The sequence below is a fragment of the Podarcis erhardii genome, assembly GCF_964252035.2.
Source record: "Podarcis erhardii genome assembly, chromosome: 3".
NCBI lineage: Eukaryota > Metazoa > Chordata > Lepidosauria > Squamata > Lacertidae > Podarcis > Podarcis erhardii.
In genome coordinates, this window is record NC_138507.1 from 95,012,190 (window position 1) to 95,020,599 (window position 8,410).

An 8,410-nucleotide genomic window follows, 5' to 3' on the forward strand; every position below is an offset into this window, starting at 1 on the left:
TTTAAAAGTAACTTAAGTACAGTGGTACCTCGGGTTACATACGCTTCAGGTTATAGACTCTGCTAACCCAGAAATAGTGCTTCAGGTTAAGAACTTTGCTTCAGGATGAGAACAGAAATCGTTCTCTGGCGGTGCGGCGGCAGCGGGAGGCCCCATTAGCTAAAGTGGTGCTTCAGGTTAAGAACAGTTTCAGGTTAAGAACAAACCTCCAGAAAGAATTAAGCACTTAACCCGAGGTACCACTGTAATACACATTACCATCTAAAGATGGTACCCTCTTCTTTAAGACCATTATGTCCAGAGTCTAAGGATGCAATCCTGTGGTCTCTGGGAAGTCATCTCAGCAGCAATAGGATGGACTGGGTCCCTCTACCCGACGTCAGACTCAGAATTCCAGTGTGTAAGACAGCGAGAGAGACTACATTCATCCCACATAGCAGGGCCAATAAGGGGCCATCTGAGAATGTTCCTCAGCCTTCCTCCAGGTCTCCTGTCATGTTCCCCAGACCAGGGGGCAATTTAGATACCCTTTTGAGCATGTCTAAACTTCTCCTTCCTATTGCAAGCTCAGTTGGAAACATTTAGAGGGAAAATGGAAGGGGGGAGGGAAGGATGTGAAGCCCAGAAATGGAGAGAGGAATGCAGGCTTTCCTGCACTCTCTCTCCCATGCTGCCGGCACAGTCTGGCAGGGTTTAGGATGAGGTGACGGGTCCTTTCCCCCTTTAGGATTGCAGCACAACAATACGGTACCTTAGTTGCACCACTGATTTTAAGATTGTCACCTTGGTGCTTTTGCATGACCCCTTAAAGAGTCCCTCCAATATATATATATTAAATTATTATTTTTCAGCATTTCCATATGCCTCTCTCAACATTTTCGTTTCCAGCTGGGTTAGAAGTCAAAAGAGGCCAAAATACCTAGACAGGAACAAAGGCCGCCAAAATACTGAGACATGAATAGAGAAAGGCCAAAATACCGAGACAGTAACAAAATAGTAATGAGAAGTACTGGATGCCCCACAAGGCAGCTTTCATGTTGTGAGAAATCCAATCATATGTGCTGACTGACGAGATCCAACTTGTTTAGATAAGCTCCAAATAAGCATTTAAATCTTGAGGTACTTATCTGAGTTAAATGCAAATTAATTCTGAAACTCTTGGACTTTGCCCACAGCTCTCAGTGCCACTGGAATACTTTGATACTCCATGTTCAAATTTGAGTGCACTCTGGAAGACTGAAAAAAAAGGAATTACTATTTTAAAAACACACCAAATTATAGCTGGCAGTTGAGTAGCAAAGTACTTAATGTCCCAAGTAAGCAAACGGGTTTGGCTGATTATAACCTATTTTCTTAACTCAATCTGTCCAGGAATGAAAATTGTGAGGAGGAGTGCACTGGGCAAGGGAGAGGGTTGTCTCCAAATAGGTTTTCTTCAGAGTAGACCCACTGAAATCCGGAGAACAAAGTTAGGCATGTTGATAACTTTCAGTAGGTCTGCTCTGATTATGACCAACACGGGATACAATCCAGAGTCTTTGCCAAAGGTAGATATGGTGTCTGCTTAAAAATAATGGCAGTGGGTCAAAATGACTCCCTGATTCTAGGATGGGGTGCTGCCCTCTGCTGCTAACAAAAATCCAAATAGAATACAAGAAGATTATTAAAAAAGTAATCATTCGCTACCTCTGGCACAACTGGAAAAGGACAAAAAGGGATGCAATTTCATTTTTAAACATGCTTGGATAAACATGGGGCTGCAGCTATTAATATCTTGTCAAAATGTTTGGGTGTTTGGGGTGGCACAATTTCTTCTCACTTGGAACATGAAGCCCATGTTATAAACAAGAACAGCTACAACTATGGTTGCTTAGAGATGCTCGGTGTCAACAGCCCTTGAATTCTAGCAAACCAGGTCATTCTGAACAGCAGCGCAAGAGCCTATGTGAGGACTGTCTTCCTGAACTGGACCAAAGGTCCAACTTGCATCCTGTTTCCAACATTACCTCGCCAGAAGAAGGCTTTTAAGGTGACTGTCAACCCCCAATGTTTATACCCAGTACTAGAAGGACTATTCACATGACTTCTTGCATTCAGCGGACAAACAGTCTGTGCGCACAAATAGCTGAGCTGTACAAACCAACATGTACACTCCTCTTTATGCAAACACTTGTGTATGTGTAGAGACGCCTCATACATGTCCACGTAACTATCATTCCCCCTCTTTCTCTGTATCAACGGCGAACTCATTCTCCAAGTGAAGATCCTTGTGGAGCCAAAATAGCACCACTCCTGCACATGAGAGAGATATTGGTAGGATTGGGAGAGCCTCGGGGTTTGCAGAACTAAAAAAAAAAAGGAGGGAAAAAGAGATTGTCAGAGGAGAGGAGGGGAAAGTGAATAGAGTATCCTCAAAAATGGCATGTTTGGCCAGCTGCTGGGGTCCTCAGCAGGAGCACTCTGCATTTTTGTTGCAGCAACCCATTTGTTACTTATTACTTATGACGTGCCTTAACTGTATACTAAACTATGCGCAGAGATTAAAAACAAGCCAGACTTACAATACAGAAGTCAGACCCACCGTATTAAAGGCATGATATAAATCGCATGAAGAAAGGGGATGGGGAGGGAGGAAGAAAATAAGGAAACAAAAAAAGTTATGTAGTAGGTCTTGTAGCCCATAGTGGTTGGTGGGGCTGCATAGGTGGAGCCTGTATTGCTCTACTGTGTTCCCAGTGCCTTGCATCACTGCCACTTACTGGCCAGAGATCAGCACGGTGAGGACGCAGTGACAGAGCCAATCCCAGACTCCTGCCTCTGCCCTGCAGTGAGATCCTGCTACCTTAACGCCATCAGTAAGTGACAGTGACACATGGCATTGGAGAGATGGGAGAGCAACGCAGCCCCACAAGCGCAGCCCTGCTTAGCGCTACTGCTTAGAACCACCAGCTTGAATGGAAAGTGGTCCCTCAGTTGAGTCAATGACCAATGTCCCTTGGTTTCCTAGTCTTTCCTAGATTCCTAGCACAAAGGTAGAATGAAAGGTGGAAAACATTGGTGGAGAGACACAGACTTAGTTAATATTCGCCACCCTCTCTTACTTGTACACAGTGTGGATGAGAATCTCATAGTAATCCAGTGTCACACATTTCCTCTCTTTCTTTCTTTTTTGTCTGAAAAACCATTCCCTCCCACTCATGCATTCTTTACGCTGGCCTCCCACACAAGTTCCCCACACAGTTATGACTCCTCTCCAAAAAGAATAAATCTAGAAATTGGAGAGAGCCTTCTGAGAATTTATACGTCTTGACCACTATAGCCTTGAGAATCTAATAATACCCAGAACATTTATTTGAAAGTTCAGTTTGCTTAGAATTCATGCACTTTCTACTCTAGGTCCAAGTCACACTGGGACACTTCTGAAGACATCCACTGTGAACTTTGAGCTGCTGATGGACTACGGATCCTCAACATTCATCTTCCAGTGCCAAGTACTTCTCTTCCCACAGCCATTTCTGCTCTCCAGGAACTAGTTGTGTCTCTCAACAGCCGATGACATATTAACAGACACGTATGGAGATGTAGAACCACAAGGAAACATCTGCTTTTCTTGTACAAAAAAAGATAAAAGATATCAAGGGAACAAGAAAGGGATTTCAGACTATAGGCATGCTATAGCGTATATATATTATTTCCTCATCAAGAGAATCACATTAGTACTTATCAATGGTTTGGAAAGTTGATAGCTTGTCTAGAGTTGCTTCTAGAATTTCTAGAGAGATTGGCAAGAAGGCCATGTTGATAGTTTGAGATAGGATAAATGATTCTCTTCGGTTTTTTTGGTTTCCCTTAACTTTCTCATTTCCCCCCAGTCTTCAGTTCACCATGAAAATCAATCAGCATTTTGGTGCACATTTCTTGTGCATGTTTGTTCTAAGTAATTTTTCTTAATATATCCATTTTGCAAGCAATATTCCTTACTATTATTATTATTGCTACAGGCAACTCCTCATTTATGCGTGTTCGAAGCACACACAAGCTCACACATGCACATTGCCACAAACTTTTCCTTCACTCACTTCCCTTCAGTCTTAGATAGTTCAGTCTTAGATGGTTCATGGCTTCTACAAGTTGCTGATTCAGAAAAGAAAATAAATAAACAGAGAGGTGGTGAAATAAGCTCTCCTTGTGCTTTTCCAGCAAACACACGAAAGTGAGGTGAAAGACACAATACTCGTGATAGGAGGAAAGTAACCTAAGGTCTGCAAAGTCAAATAAATAGCAAAATAAATAGAAACAAAGGATGTCATAACAGGTTTGGGCTAGGAGGGCGAATAGCTCTTAAAATAGGAATAAATTGTCTGTAGAGCATGGAAACCAGGCCTTCTTTTTTTGCCTCCCCAGCCCCCCACCCCAGGAACTACGTAACCACAGAGTTCCTGTTTACTCTATATCTTGAGGATAAAGTTTTCTGTGGTATAAGACACCTAAGACCATTAGGCACACACACACTCAAGATCTAAAGAAAGTCTATTTATTGAAGCTTCCAGGAAAAATATTGACTGGGCAGTAAAAATACTTTCCTTGATTACTCAGGCTCATATTTTAAACTTAAAATTACAGGAACCCTTTTTTAAAAAAGCAATTTATTTTTAGCCTCTATGTTTTGAGTTTTTTAATTGAAAAAAAATTGCTTATGTTTTAAGCACATTTCCATTGACCTCACAGATCAGGTTAGATTGTACAAAGGCCTCTCCACACACACACACACACACACACACACACGCACTTTCCAAATATTTCTCTCATATTAAATAAAAAGACGCATCATTTTTCAGAACCATTGCATAAGATGTGGGTGGGGAGTTTGGACCTTAGAAGTTGCTGGACTACAATTCCCATCATCCTGACCATCTTTTACTGGAGGACTTTGAGGTTCTCCACTCCTGCTTGAGACAGTCAAAACTGACATCCATAGCTTAGTGATTAAGGTGACGTCAGGCCTGAGTCCTTGTTTCTGCAAGGCTGCTGTGGAGTCCAGTTCTGACATAGGTATGAAGGAAGACTTGTCGGCAAGAGGTATTACTGTGAACAGGCAGCAGTCAAGGTAGCTGTCCAGGAGAACAAGAACCATGAAGGCCAGAGACCGGGAACATGATATTATAGAAGGGTTGGAGGTTAAATACTGAATTGGATGGATGATGCAGAAGTGAGGGTCTGCATTGTTACTTGATGTGATGAGTTGTCCACACAGGCATGATATACCCTTTTAAAATGTGGCTCTTTTGGGGAGAGGGGGGTATTATTGGGTGATTTCTTTTATTTTAATTTTATATACTGTGATCTTTTTATGTCAACCACCCTAAGACCTCCAGGTATGGGGCGGTATATTATTATTATTATTATTATTATTATTAATAATAATAATAATAATAATAATAATAATAATGGAACCAAAGGTCTGTAACATTTAGAAAACAGTTGCTACACTGCCCTTAGTGCATTGGTGCAGTTATTTTAAAAGCACTGTATTTATATCAAATGGCATTCTTTTTTGATCTTTGCAGAAATATTGGTCTTTGCTCATGCCCATTTAATCCAGCCGTGCCAAAATAAATGTGAATAGCCTTGAGAGTCTACATTGATTAAAAACCCATCTCGGTCTCTTGAGAGGCCTAAGATTCCTCCCTTGCACCTAGTGGCTCAAGATGTAGATTTACCTTGTTCAAGAAAAGAGGTTTCCCAAGTTTCTGCTGTTACACGCACCACTTCCTCCAAAGTTTGGATAGCCCACTGAAATGGAATTTCAGACTTATGATGGTTTTTAACTTTTTAACCATAGGAAATCTTATTTGAAGTCAGTTTTGAGACTTTCTTTCTGAGCCCAACATATGGCAAACAAGACGAGTGGCTTTTTCTTTTCTTTTTTAATAAAAACAACAACAACCATGGGACGCATAAAAATAGGCCCAATAAAAGTACTCCAAAAACCGCTTGGAAAATAGCAAGCGTTTCCTGTATGTGGCATATGCAGAATAATGTGGTCTGAAACGAGGGTTTTACTGGCATGGCTTTAAGATAACTGCATTACTCACTAGCAGCAAAGCCGCGAGACAGTTGTGTAGGTTGTTCCAAATGTAAGTGGCAAAGAAACCTTCCTAACCGCACAGTTTCCCTATCATCTATTCCCCATGGGCCTGTCATACTCAAATAAGCAGTGGCTGCCTTTTCATTCCCTGCTGAACAGGGTTATTGACAAGCGGGTTTGATTCTGAAACCACTTAGAGGTTCTCTTACAATCAAGCAGTATGCAAATTGTGTTAAACGAACAAACGATGAATTAAAAACACTTATTTTCCAGTAATTGTTGCTGTCTAAAAAAAAGTGTTGCCATAATCTGACGGGTTATTTGCAGGTCTTTGGATGCAGACAATAAAGTCCTGTTATCAAGACATATGTCAAAATGCTATTCAGGAGGAGGAGGAAGAAGAGGAAGAATGAGAGAGGGAGAAAGAGAGAGAGATGCTGTCTGCACAACTCCCAGTGTAGTGCTTAGAGTTCTAGACTAGGACTTGGGAGACCAGGGCTCAACTCACCACTCAGCCATAAAGGTCCTGGGCGACCTTGGCCCAGTCCATCTCAACCCTGGGGGAGTTTACCCACATCCCTACCTCTTTGGCACTTTGGTGGAATCTACACACATATAGAAAACACTGTGAAAATGCTTGAAAAAAAAAAAAGTGTTGAAAAATATATGGAATTTGCCATAGCTCACCTTCGCCATCTAGTGTCACATTTGTATATGGCACTTTGCAACACACTTGAAAGGTTTTGTTTGCAACTGTCCTTTGTGGTGCTTGAGAATTTTATTAGTGCTAAGTCTCTTTTATCTTTTGGGGGATTTTGTAAGTGATCTGTTCTTCCTGATGCCTGCAACAGTCTCGGCTGCTTTGTGAGCAGTCCTGCTGCCCTGCAAATATCCACGCTGCATGTTCCGTGGGGTGCCAATTCTGCATCACCAAATAGAGGACAAAGCATATATTTTGCAGACTTTTTACATATCCTAACATGTGTTGGTGCAAACAATTCTATAATTTAAATAGAATTAAAATACATCTCACCATAGTAGGGAAGAGTGAGTAGATGGTCTGCCGGCCTGCCTGCTCAGGCTGCTGTACAGATAACTCAGTTTTGGCAATGCATAAATAGATACTTTCAGTCCCTCCAGACACCCACTCTAAGGAATCACTTCCAGGACACTTTGGCCCCTTCTGTCTTTGCACCATTGATTAACTACAGTGTGACAGAGGCCACTGTTCTGAGGGATAGCTTAGTTGGTGGAGCATGAGATGCTTAATCACAGGTTCATGGGTTCAAGCCCCACGCTGGCCAAAATATTCCTGCATTGCAAGGGGCTGGGTTGAACTAGTTGACTCTTGTGGTGTCTTTCAACTCTACAATCCTACGATTCTTTTTTTAAAAATACAGTGGATGCTTGGGTTGCGAACGTGATCCGTGCGGGATGCACGTTTGCAACCCACAGCATTCCCAAGCTGCAGCGGCGCATCTGCGCATGTGTGGGTTGCGATTCGGTGCTTCTGCACATGCGCAAAGCGAAATTTAGCGCTTCTGCGCATGTGCGACCGCCGTAACCCAGAAGTAACCCGATAAAACACAACCTGAAGTGGCTGTAACCCAAGGTATGACTGTACAGTGGTACCTTGGGTTACATATGCTTCAGGTTACATACGCTTCAGGTTACACACTCCGCTAACTCAGAAATAGTGCTTCAGGTTAAGAACTTTGCTTCAGGATAAGAACAGAAATTGGGCTCCGGCGGCGTGGCAGCAGCAGGAGGCCCCATTAGATAAAGTGGTGCTTCAGGTTAAGAACAGTTTCAGGTTAAGTACGGACCTCAGGAACGAATTAAGTACTTAACCCGAAGTATACCACTGTATATGGAAAGAAAGTGATAGAGGATTAAAGAACTGGTTGTGGTTTGGGTAGGGGTGCAGCCCACACTGACCAACAATAAATTTATTTTATTATTTTCATTTCTATCCCACCTCTTTCTCTGAGAAGCTCAAGGTGACATACATGGTTCCCTTCCTCCTCAACTGATCGCCATGACAACCCTGTGAGGTAGGTTAGGCTGAGATGCAGTGACTGGCTCAGGGTCACCTAATGAGCTTCATAGCTGAGTGGGGATTTTAACCCTGGTCTCCCAGGTCCTGGTCTGACACTCTAACCACGAGACCACACTGGCTTGCTGGCTCTTGAGAGCACAGGCCCAAGCATGATTTTTAGGCACACAGAACAGACATGTAACATGGGCTGCGTCTCACACACATGCCACGACCCCAAGCTATATAATATCATGGTTTAATTCTGATACTACATTTTCTGGAAT

The 8,410-nt window shown here is 42.4% G+C and overlaps 1 long non-coding RNA gene across 1 annotated transcript; it reads right to left on the reverse strand.

Annotated features, from left to right (window-relative positions):
* Positions 1–250: 250 nt before the first annotated feature.
* Positions 251–8,131, reverse strand: LOC309339653. The gene is made up of 3 exons (XR_014155504.1): positions 8,067–8,131; positions 2,141–2,345; positions 251–1,236 (listed from the first exon to the last, which is right to left on the reverse strand). It is a non-coding gene; the product is annotated as an uncharacterized lncRNA (long non-coding RNA).
* Between the last annotated feature and the right edge of the window lie 279 nt (positions 8,132–8,410).